General features: G+C 48.9%; 2 non-coding genes across 2 annotated transcripts; both read left to right on the plus strand.

Annotated features, from left to right (window-relative positions):
- Positions 1-72, plus strand: TRNAQ-CUG (transfer RNA glutamine (anticodon CUG)). Its single transcript has one exon. It is a non-coding gene; the product is annotated as a tRNA-Gln (tRNA).
- Positions 73-894: 822 nt separating this feature from the next.
- Positions 895-966, plus strand: TRNAQ-UUG (transfer RNA glutamine (anticodon UUG)). Its single transcript has one exon. It is a non-coding gene; the product is annotated as a tRNA-Gln (tRNA).
- The last annotated feature ends 6,547 nt before the right edge of the window (positions 967-7,513 follow it).

The raw sequence follows: 7,513 nt of genomic DNA on the forward strand, positions 1-7,513 counted from the left end.
GGTTCCATGGTGTAATGGTTAGCACTCTGGACTCTGAATCCAGCGATCCGAGTTCAAATCTCGGTGGAACCTGTGAGTTCTTCCTTTTCCCCAAATTTTCATTTAGAAACTGATTTATTTTACTGCCTTTTAAAAAGACTACGTTACCAAATGGGAAATGTGTCCCAGGCTCTGTAAGAGAAGAGAGCATGTTCATTTGCTTTCTTTTCCAGCACAATTTAATGATTTTACATAGAGGATTAAAAAAAAAAAACACTTGTCGATCAAATGAAGGATACGTATTTTTTTTAAGAGGAATTTTATATTTATGCTTTAAAGCAGGGGTAGTCAAACTGCGGCCCTCCAGATGTCCATGGACTACAATTCCCAGGAGCCCCCTGCCAGCATTCGCTGGCAGGGGGCTCCTGGGAATTGTAGTCTATGGACATCTGGAGGGCCGCAGTTTGACTACCCCTGCTTTAAACGGTGCCGGAAACTGTTTATCCATGCAAACCATAGTATCTAGTTTCGTAAAAAGTCGCTGGCCAGTCTGACCCCAAAGCATGTCAAGGGCCGAGGATAACAACTCTTGAAGTAGAATCAAGCGGGAATCCAGGGGCCCCTTTAAGACCCACAACCTTTTGTTCAAGGGATAAGCTTCCCTGTGCCTGCACACTTCCTCAGATTCAGGTACACACAAGCTTATCCCTTGAATAAAACTTTGTGGGTCTTAAAGGGGCCCCTGGACTCCAGCTTTGTTCTGCTGCTTCAGGCCAGCACGGCTACCCACCTGAATCTCTTTCGTTGGGTTCGTGCATATTATTACCCAGGCAAAATAACCTTTTTGCAAAATTGACTGAAGGGACTTTGAGAACGTGCTAATAGATACTTTGTCAGGCTGCAGACTTCCTAAATGGTTCTATGGTGTAATGGTTAGCACTCTGGACTTTGAATCCAGCGATCCGAGTTCAAATCTCGGTAGAACCTTTGTTTAGAAGGAGTAATTTTAGGACAATATTTTCTGTTCGTTATTAGCAGCTCCTTGGAAGAGGAGGAGGAGCGTTTTTAAGAAACAAGCCTCTGCATGATTTAAAGAGACTCCAGCTGTCAGTTTGAAAACTTATGGTCACAAAACGCACACGTTTTTGCAAATGGTATAAAGTAGTATACCCTATGGCCGGTCCAAGTCTCAGTTAGGACATCGTGCTCGTGAGTTTTCGTCAGTATTGCTTTATTATACATTGTGAGATCACCACCACCACCCCAACACAACTATAGCGACCCTTATTATTAACGTCTCCAAAGTAGCCCCATCATTGCGAACAGGAAGGAGAGGGAACGAACATCGGCAGTTCATGGGGGCACTTTTTTGGGGGTGGGCGGTGGCAGATGGTGATGTGTGGGCGGGTGGATCGGGGGATCCGCGGGGAAGGGGAGAGCCCGGGGGCGAGTTTTGGCCATGTGGGCGGGGGCGGCTCGGGGGATCCGCAAAGGAGGGCGGAGGGCGAGGGCGAATTTGGGCCATGGGGGAGGCAGGAAAAAAGGGGACTGCGTAATGAGTAGTTCTACAACTACAGTAAATAATGCCTCCAAAAGTGCTAAACAGAAGGTGGCAAAAGGAACTCCCTCTGGGTAACACCAGTGCCACCATCTGGTTGAAGTATAGGGTTGCAAGCTGGGCTACCCCTTTCACTCCTGAGACCTTGCCTCTATCTCCTAGAGCCCCAGCACGTGAGCCTTGTAGGGACAATTCACTGGAGGCTACAACCCTTCAGAGGAGGAACTTCATGCTACGCTCTCTCCACTGACCCCGGGTCTTTCCTTTGCATTGGACCAGGGTTTCCAAGATGGGGGAGCTCAATGTGGTCAGAGAGACATGGCCAGCTTCAAATTTAGAAAAGCTTTATTAACAAAGTACACAAGCACAGAGTTAAGCAGAAGAAAGGCAAAAGATATTGGATGAAATGTAATCTTTCTGTCTCTGCTAAAACATACCCTGTCTGATGATAAATACAGGGCAGGTGCCTTTGCTTAAGGAGTTCACAAAGTTCTCATTGCATATCTATCCACCACATGTCCAAGAGTGCTGCTCACCTCTTTTCCTAAGAATATTTTGCACGGAGCAAAAAAAAAATAGTTTAAAAAACAACCAGTTTAGACTGTTTTATGATACTACAATCATTGTTCTGCATTGAACATACTGTTGAAAAACTACGCTGCAATGTTTTCTGCATGGAACAATTCATAGCCCCGCCCACTGTAGATTTGCCAACTCCACTTGCTAAACTCTATTAGAAACTCAGTAACATGCTTTGTTCTCTGATGCAGTCACTAATCTGCATAACCAAGGAAGCTCTGCATGACTAATAGAGTGCCTGAGACAGGCAGGAGAGAAATAAATCGGCTTTTCGCCTCTTTCAGAAACCACAATGAAGAGACTCTGTAATCAAAAACACACGGTTGACCATGCAGAGCAAAATCAGTTTAGCAGAATAAATTCACTCTCCTGTGCATAGATCAAAAAATCCACAATGTTTTTAGTGAGTTTTCATCAGCTTTTCCATCATGCAAAAGAGGTCCAGATTCCTATTTCCATTGTCAGCAGGCAAAAGACCCCTTTCTTCCTCTGGACAGCAACACATATATATCTTCCTATTCCGCACCACCACAAGAAGCCCCTCTTTGCTGGGAAGTCTGGGAAGAAGAAGTTCAGCTCCCGGACCCCAGGTGCCTATTAATATTTGAAAGGAGGTGAGCAAGAGATTTATTGCCCTTCTCCATATTAGAGAGGGGAAAAAATTGTGTCCATTCAAAATGGGAGAGGGTTGCCACACCTCCTTATTGCCCATCCATTGCACTAATGACATCTGAACCCTCAAACAATGTCTTGTGTCCAAAGCATCAATTTTCTCCTGGGGAACTGATCTCTGTAGACTGGAGCTGAACTGTTGTTCTAGGAGATCCCCAGGCCTCACCTACAGGTTGACATCCCTACTCAGGAGGGGCCTGGAACTCTCCTGGGATCAGGCATAGATCTGTGTCTCAAATGGGCCATGGATGGACGGACGTACGGACGGACAGACGGACAGACCGCCAGACAGACAGACCGCCAGACAGACAGACAGACAGACAGACAGACAGACAGACAGACAGACAGACAGATGATAGTAGAACAGCAAAACTGAGGTAGGGTATGAACAGAAATTCTCACCCCACTCCCAGTCTGTCCCTACCTCCATTTTGCTGTTCTACTATGATCTTCAGGAGACCCGGGTTTGCAGGGTAAAAACCCAAGGGAAGCCATAAGTCCTGGAATAAAAACTCCCCAGAAGAACAGAAGCCACATCTGTCGCTTGAAGGATGCCCTCTGGATTCTGTGGCTGTTGGGGGTTGCTTGGCAACCGCAGCAGTACTACCAAACATTCCTAGCCTGGATTCCTGAAAAGCTAAAGGGTGAGGAGGCAGTAGATGGGAGGTGGGGGGCAAAGCAGCCCAGAAAGGTCCCTGCCCCATTTACTGGACCCCTAATGAAGGAGACCTCACCCATCAAAGGTCCAAGAGCAACTTCTGAAGTCTCACAACCAGGATGGTCAAGGGGGACTTGGCAGGGGGTGGCTCTGGAGCCTTAAGCTTGTGTGGATAACAGCAGCAGCCACCACATGACCAGGCTTTGCTGCACAACTGTCCAAGGCCTGGTTCTTGTACTAATTGCTCCACAGTGAGTTGCCTCCAGCACCAAGATGCATGAACCAGTGTGTGAGCCAGATATGGCTTCTGATACACAAACCTCCTGTTAGAACTGCCAAAGTCCCTATTTTCCATTGCTTTAAGTATCCTAGATTCACCCTTTCAGTCATAATTTTTCAAAAAGGATTGACTGAGCTAGGCAAAACACTCCATCATGTGGAAAGTTATTTATTTCATTTTTTTCAGTTTTCTATTTCTTTACTGATTTATCTAAGACTAGGGGCAAAGCCTGTTGTATCCAAGAATACAACGGGCGCTAGAGCTTGGCAGTGGGAAGAGGAAGGGGAGGAGTTGTCCAGTCTGTAAGGGCATGGGGTTGAAAGTGTGTGTTGTGTGGGAGGTTGTGGTGGCATGGTGGCAAATGAGGGTATGGGTGTGGAGATATGGGTGTCAAGAACCTGTGGTGTGGAATGTTCGTTGAGTGTGGGAGAGGACTGACCTTTGGGAATTTTGGCATAGTGGTTACAGATGAGCTTTCCAGAGCCATGTCCTCAGATATGTGAAGAGAAAATCAGACTGGAGACTCTTCTTAGGGGAAGATTACATGGCAACCAATTCCCCCCCAGTTCTGCGTCATTTCCCTTCTTGTGTGAATTAGGCCACAGACACTGAAATGCCCCTCTGCCCTAATACACATGGGGTAGTCACAGTACACAGATGTTCACCCTTTTCCTTCTTTTCCATTTTTTCACTGTTGATAAAATGTTATGTGCCCACATTCTTTCATGGTTGCTCCTTAGAAGAACGGATTTTTGTACCCTATTGCTTACTACCCAAAGGAGTCTTAAAGCAGTTTACAAACACCTTTTCCATTCGTCTCTCCACAATAGTCAGCCTGTGAGATATGTGGAGTTGTGAGAGATCTAAGAGAACTGGTAATGGGCCGCAGTGACCCAGCAGGCCGCAGGTGTCTCAAAGCATTTTCCAATCGTCTTCCCTTTCTCTCCCCATAGCACACTCCCCATGAGGGAGGTGGGGTAGCGAGCCTCACAGGGAAGCTGGCAACCCTAACAGGAAGACTCTCTGTGCACAGCAGTCTTGACCTTACTAAGGTTTTTTATACTGTTTTTTTATTTGCCAGGCCAAGGTAATTTGCCAGGCTAATAAGTAATTTTAGTTACCATGTGTCTCCAGACATTTACTTGTTCTCTATTTACAGTTTCAGGCTGTAAATATTTATTTAGATCTTCCTGCACTTTCCAGACTCACAGGACTGATGCTGGTCTGCCTTCTGCGCCCCAGAATACAAACAGTTGCTGGTAAGGGCTGGCCATAACCCATAGGCCAGGAGGGACACACCTGCACCACTCCCTCTCAACTGCAGGCAAAAATGGCTCCTTTGAAGGCTGGACTCTGAGGCATTGTACGATTTTGAAGTTCCACCTCCAAACCTCCGGGAATATTTCCAACCCAGGGGTAACCAACCTCTAGGTGGGGCCTGGAGAGCTCCTGGAATTACAGCTCACCTGCAGAGTATAAAGATCAGCTCCCCAGGCAGAAAGGGCTACTTTGGAGAGGGTTGTGTTAGAGAAGAAACATTTAAGGCCTCCCACACAGGTTGTTGTTGAATTGAAAGACTTGAGGCCTACTGCACAGGGTTGTTGTGCAGATGAAACAGGAGACAAAAGAGCCAGTTTCTTCTGCAGAATAATGCTGTGCAGTGACCTCAAATCTGCAGAGAGTTGCAAAGAAGAAAGATACATGGCTTGGCTGTGTCTAACCCCCGGCCAGAGCAGTATTTGAAGCGAGAAGGAGCTTTTCTGTGGCCTCCCTGTCAGCCAACTGTTTGGCAGAAGGGGAAAGTCACCCCCTCAAAAGGAATGCCCTCAGGCCCCCCTGCATTGCTCTTGGAAAGGCCTCCCTCCCCTCAGTCAGGGCCTGTCAGAGGCTCCTTCGCAGCAGGCCTGAAGGGGGGGTGGGGGAGCACTCTGCAGCCTCCTGCCAGCTCTGTCAGGGTTCTGAGGCAAAGTTACAGTTGGACTTGACAGTTAGGACAGCCTTGGGGCAAAAAGGGCTGGCACAGCCTGTGTTCTCATCCCCGTTGGCAGGCCTACTGACCTCCTCTCCCTGCAGCGGTCAGGAGCAGATTGGCAGCCATACTGGGCTGGGTGAATGGAATTTTGGTCTGTCCTGGTGAGGGGCCAATTGGAAGGCGCTGCGCACCCCATTGGTTGCTTGGCCCTTGAGTGGCACTTGGAGGGGGGAGGCAGGAGGAGGCAGGAGAAAGGGTTTGAGGGAGTGCCCATCCATTCCCATGGATAGGGCTTCAGTGCTCACCTGTTACAATGGACTGGGATTTAGGGAGTGCCCATCCACTCCGACGGATAGGGATCCAGTGCCCATCTGTTACAATGGACAGGAATTGAAATAGTGCCCATCCCTTCTGAGGGACAGAGCCCGAGTGCCCATCCATTCTGAAGGACAGGGCTTGAGGGCATGCTTATCCATTCAGAGGAAAAGAGTCCGAATGCCCATCCGTACTTGGCTTGAAGGAGTGCCCACCCTTTACGATGGACAGGGATTCAGTGCCCATCCATTCCGATGCACAGGGCCTGAGGGAGTGCCCATCCCTTCCGAGGGACAGGGCCAATGTGCCCATCCCTTCTAATAGAGGAGGAGGAAGAAGAGGAGGAGGAGGAGGAGGCGACAGGAGACAGGAGACAGGTTTTAAGGGAGTGCCCATCACTTCCGAGGGACAGATTCTGAGTGCCCATCTTTTCTGATGGACAGGAATATAGGAAGTGCCTATCCCTTCCAAGAAAGGGCTTGATGGGAAGGGCTTGAGCGAGTGCTCATCCCTTGTGAGGGATGGGGTCCAAGTGCCCATCCATTCCGAAGTACGGGTCTTGAAGAAGTGCCCATCCCTTACGAGGGACAGGGTCAACATCCCCATCCATACTTAAGGGCAGGGCTTGAGGGAGTGAACACCCATTCTGGCAGTCAGGGCTCCAGTGCCCATCTATTCTGATGGAGAGGACTTGAGGAAGTGCCCATACCTTCCAAGGAAGTGCCCATCCATTCTGATGGACAGGGCTTGAGGGAGTGCTCATCCATCCAGAGGGAAAGGGGCCGAGTGCCAATCCATATTTACGGGCATCCCTTCTAATGGAGGAGGAGATGGGAGGAGGAGGATGAGAAAGGAGAAGGGTTTGAGGGAGTGCCCATCACTTCTGAAGGACAGGGTCCGTGTGTCCGCCCATTCTGATGGACAGGGATTGAGGGAGTGATCATCCATTCAGAGGGAAAGGGTCCGAGTGCGCATCCGTATTCATGGGCAGGGCTTGAGGAAGTGTCCATCCCTTCCGAGGGACAGATCCCGAGTGCCCATCCATTCTGACAGACAGGTCTCGAGTCCCCATCTTTTCTGATGGACAGGAATATAGGAAGTGCCTATCCCTTCCAAGGGATAGGGTCCGAGTGCCCATCCATTCTGATGGACAGGGCTTGAGGGAGTGCTTATCCATTCAGAGGGAAAGGGAAAATGCCCATCCATATTTATGGACATCCCTTCTAATGGAGGAGGAGACGGGAGGAGGAGGATGAGAAAGGAGAAGGGTTTGAGGGAGTGCCCATCACTTCTGAAGGACAGGGTCCGTGTGCCTGCCCATTCTGATGGACAGGGATTGAGGGAGTGGTCATCCATTCAGAGGGAAAGTGTCTGAGTGACCTTTCATTTTGATGGACAAGACTTGTGGAACTTCCCATCCCTTCTGAGGGACAGGTTCCAAGTGCCCATCCATTCTGATGGACAGAGCTTGAGGGAATGCTCATCCATTCAGAGGGAAAG

The sequence above is a fragment of the Paroedura picta genome, chromosome 3, assembly GCF_049243985.1.
Source record: "Paroedura picta isolate Pp20150507F chromosome 3, Ppicta_v3.0, whole genome shotgun sequence".
Lineage (NCBI taxonomy): Eukaryota > Metazoa > Chordata > Lepidosauria > Squamata > Gekkonidae > Paroedura > Paroedura picta.